At 43.4% G+C, this 4,472-nt stretch overlaps 1 long non-coding RNA gene across 1 annotated transcript; it reads right to left on the bottom strand.

The window, feature by feature from the left end:
• Nucleotides 1-1,389: 1,389 nt before the first annotated feature.
• LOC148891786 (uncharacterized) lies at nucleotides 1,390-4,081 on the bottom strand. The gene is made up of 4 exons (XR_016116505.1): nucleotides 3,480-4,081; nucleotides 2,797-3,156; nucleotides 2,364-2,448; nucleotides 1,390-2,074 (listed from the first exon to the last, which is right to left on the bottom strand). It is a non-coding gene; the product is annotated as an uncharacterized LOC148891786 (long non-coding RNA).
• Between the last annotated feature and the right edge of the window lie 391 nt (nucleotides 4,082-4,472).

The raw sequence follows: 4,472 nt of genomic DNA on the forward strand, positions 1-4,472 counted from the left end.
AAAAAAAAAACAATTCTCGCTCAACCACAAGAAGCAAATAAAGTACAAAAAGGAAAAAAAAAACATTAGATAAAAAAATAGATTTGCTTCTCGCTCAACCGCGAGAAACAAATAAAGTACAAAAACAAAACCTAATATTAGATTTAAAAAAAAACATATATAGTATTTGTTCTTCTGCAATTTCTTTTTTGGCAGAATTTGACAGTTTTAATTCATTTTAATGTATGTTATAAATATCTCATTGACCAGCCTGCATTCACAATTCCGCTAACCCGCTTCCTCGTATATTTGAGTCACAGCAAACGTGTGCTGACTCTCATCCGAAAGCAGGAAACCAACAAAGCTTTTACTATGTGCGCATTAGGGCATACACGCGTCTGCTGCAACTCAACCCTGGAAAAGTGTGTCACTGTGTCATATGTCAAGCCGTGACCAATGGTGGCGCAGGTACACGCGGGATGCCGCATCAGGCCAATCACACCAGAGTGCTCGGCCAATGGCGATGCTTCTTTGGCAGGAAACAGCTGCTTGTGTCAAGCATGAAGCCGACTGTCACTATTCTCTGCGGTCATATTACCATGTGTCCGCACGTATGGGTGTATGTCACAATTAATTTGATCCCGTGTGCTTATTGCTCCCCTGAATGCATGCATGTGTGAACACGAAGCAATAGTCGGACGACAGACTAAACCAGTTTTACCAGAGTTTGCTGCGGAAGTATTTATGCCACAGGTGTCAAAGTCAAGGTCGAGGGGCCAAATCTGGCCCGCCACATCATTTTATCTGGCCCATGAAAGCAAATCAATTTCCATGATGCTTGCTAAAGTCCCACCCAAACTTCAAATTGTCCCACCCACACTTCAAATTTGAAAACTACTTATTCATGAATGTGTTATGCTCTCGATATGTAATATGTGGAGGGGATTAAAAATTCTAATGGCTTCCCCAAAGTCATAATGGCCCCGAGAGGAAACCGTAACTACAATGTGGTGTGTGACAAAAAATGAGTTAGACACCCTTGATTTTAACACTGTAAGTTTGTTGATTGTGCGATGCTATGATGATCCTATTACTATTTTTCTGTGACTTTGTGACATTGGATTGGATTGGATTGGATTAACCTTTATTGCTCTCACAGTGGAGACATTTACATTTCATAGTAGCAAAAGTTATGAAAGGAAGAGGAAACGAAAGAGGGAGAAAAAAAAATACAAGAAATGCTGTAAATGCAGGCCCTCTCGCGGCGCCATCTTGAAGTCAAAACAACACTGCTTTTCCTTTCAAGGGGTCGCCACAGCGAATCAGTGTCCTCCATTTTCAGAGGTTTGATTCGCATGTTTGTTTCGGCCAAGATTTCACATCGGATGCCCTTCCTGACACAACCCTCTGCAATCACTACAGTGGACATCTTATCATGTTCTTTATTGTTAGATCATGTAGAAAAAGTGACTATTTTGTCGGAAAAATGTCTGCCGCAGACGTTTCCCTCCATCCCGCTTGAAAATGTGCTTCCCTTGTCACGCTGGATCAAAAAAATGTCCTCTTCACGCCCTTAAGGCCAAGAGTTCTGGTTACCCGTCATTATGTAGAAAGCAAGACCGGTTTGAAGTAGAAGGAGGGGTTACACAATGACACGTTCAAATGCAGGCAGTCACACAATGTGGTTGCTGAAAAGCTTTAAACTCAATGTTTCGCATCTTCCCTACATGTGAACTGTGAAATAAGTTTACAGCGCATTTAATGAGATACACACGTGACCAGAGCAGAAAACGTGTGTGTTATTGCTGTCTGACTCGCATCCTCAAGCCACGTTTGACGAGGGAGGGGGCTATTATGCACTCTGGTTTGTGAGGCCCCGATTCGTTTTTTTCCTCCTTTCTCACTCAATCTCTCTCAATTACATAACATGGCGACCCCCCTCTCCTCCACTCCGTCCTTTCCTCCCTCGCACCACCATGATCAAGCCTGTACATTCCGGTGGTCGTCACAGCAACAGAGCAGCATCCCTCTCCATCCTGTTGCGTAGCGTCTCCCCATCGCTTCCAGATTTCCCAGGCTGACTGTGGCTTCTATTCTGCATACAAATAGAGGGTCTTAGTTGAGCTGGGAAGTAAGAGAGGGAAGACGATGAGTGAGATTGAGAAGCAAGTTTGGCACAGAGGCACTTCAGTATCATTCGTGACCCCCAAATGCCCAACCTATGGAGTTGAAAGAGAGGCGTTGAAATACGTGTATCTTGCTCTGTACTATCAGGAATATTGCACTTGATACTGGATTCTTCATCATTTTTTTTCCAGAGGAAATCCTGAAAATAATATTGTCTGTGATTAAATCATGGAATGTTTTCAGTTTTTACAGCTTACCATATTTTCTGGTGCATAAGGTGCACCGGAGTAGAAGGCGCACCCCCAATGAATGGTGTATCTTCCAACTTTTTCCATATATAAGCTGCACCTTGAACGAATGAAAAAAGTTTTCCAAATATAAGGCACACCACATTGTAAGGCGTTACATTAGAGACTGGGGTTAAGCACAACTTCTTCTACAGGGGGAAATGGAGTCGGTGGCTGTTGACAGAAGTTGCGAGACCTGTCGTGGCTCAATATGACTTCACATATAAGGAGCACCTGCGTATAAGGCGCAGGTAAAGAAAATCAAGACTTTTGGGTGCACCTTATACGCCGGAAAATACGGTAATATAGCACAATGGAGTTTTTATATTGACATTCTTAACTCTTCTATAGGAGGTCAATGAGCCGCTTGTATAACAGTTAAGAAATAGAGTGTCGACCTCACATTGCAGAGGTACCGGGTTTGATTCCAGCTCCGGCCTCGCTGTATGGATTGGCATGTTTTCCCTGTGCCTGCGTTGGTTTTCTTCGGGTACTTTGGTTTCCTCCCGCATTCCAAAAAACACACATCGCAGACTGATTGGGTACCCATCGGTGTGAATGTGCACGCGGATGGTTGTTCGTCTCCTTCTGCCCAAAGACAGCTGGGATAGGTGCCAGCACGCACCCACTCCCCACCTTCCTGGGACCCTTGTGAGAACAAAGCAAATCAGAACATGGATGGGTGGATGGATGGAACTCTTACACAAGGGTTAAATGAGTTCCTTGCTATACCAGGGATGGGCCACAATTTCTCACCAGTGCTCTGGAGGAGACGAACGGGGGTGAGGGGGGGAGTCGAACACACAGAAAAACAGAAGAGTTATCATAATAAGGCCAGGATGTGCTGCCAAATGTGTGGCATTGGTATTGTCACTTTTCAAGAGTATCACGGCATGTCTAAAAAAAATCATATAATCAAGTGTAAATTGTAATTACTGGCACAGAAGCACTGCCAAGTGTTGCTTCAACTATGACTCATGTGAACAAAACAACTTGTTTTCTTCCTGACCTTACATTTTTGCTGGTGACTTTTAAGGGATGCGATGTTTTTAAAATATGCAGGTAAAAATATCAGCTATGACGTACCTTCCATATTGTGAGCACATGTGCACCATCACAGTTTGCTTCCCGTGCAGTTAAATGGTGCCATATACTGTCGTGTGCTGTGACATTGATCCCTCGAGGTCCACGGGTTTACGTTTGGATGATATTTGCGGATGTCCCACTTTTCCCTTCTACTCGGAAGTCATTTCATGTGCAAGCAGGAAGGCGAACTTTACGGTGGCTCTCATGCGACCTCTAAACTGTACAGAGCAAAACGAAGCCATCTGAGCAGTAAACAATTTCGTAGGCCACTTACCAGTCTGAATTGGATGTGCATTTTGCTGTGTTGGCTGCGGTAGGGGGGGGAGGCAAAAATGGGAAATGTCCTGGAACACTTTGGTTCACGTATCGGTCACTCTTTTATGCAATATGCCTGTATATATTTAAGGCACATTAGTCATTTGGCAGGTCAAGAAATGCAATCCTCAGACATTACAAGCCAGGCCATGAAAAAGTATATGCCTGGTGCTCAAATTCTTATGACCGAGGATCCCAGAACCATCCTTCTACAGATGCCGTGGCAGAAACGGCTGGAAAAATGCTTAGGGTTACTTTGGAAGTGGAAAACTTTAGTTTGTAGTTTGGATTTGAAATATAGTGTTTATGACAGAAGCACTGGATTTTATTTCTTTTGAAACAACTCAATCACCCAATTGCCTTTGGGGAAAAGGTGTTAAAACTCTTCCAGTGCTGTTTTTTTAGCAACCACAAAACTGATTTTCTGATCTGTTAAACTGTGGATGTCTTGTTGAAAATATTGTTGTTGTTGAAATGAACTGTTTTGTGTTCTGCTAAATTTTTTCCTTGAACAACACCTCCCGGAATCCCGCTTTAGTGTGGAAAAAAAAGTCACCCCAGCCAGAAACGTTTAAGAAGAAAACAAAGTGAAGCACATGTCAGCTCCTGCCCAGCCGACGTCCTGTTAAAGAACACTAAAGCAGCCCCCCCCTCCCCCATAGATTATTGTCTGACGTA

The sequence above is a fragment of the Hippocampus bargibanti genome, linkage group LG11, assembly GCF_051943395.1.
Source record: "Hippocampus bargibanti isolate YZ-2025 linkage group LG11, ASM5194339v1, whole genome shotgun sequence".
In the NCBI taxonomy this organism is placed as follows: domain Eukaryota; kingdom Metazoa; phylum Chordata; class Actinopteri; order Syngnathiformes; family Syngnathidae; genus Hippocampus; species Hippocampus bargibanti.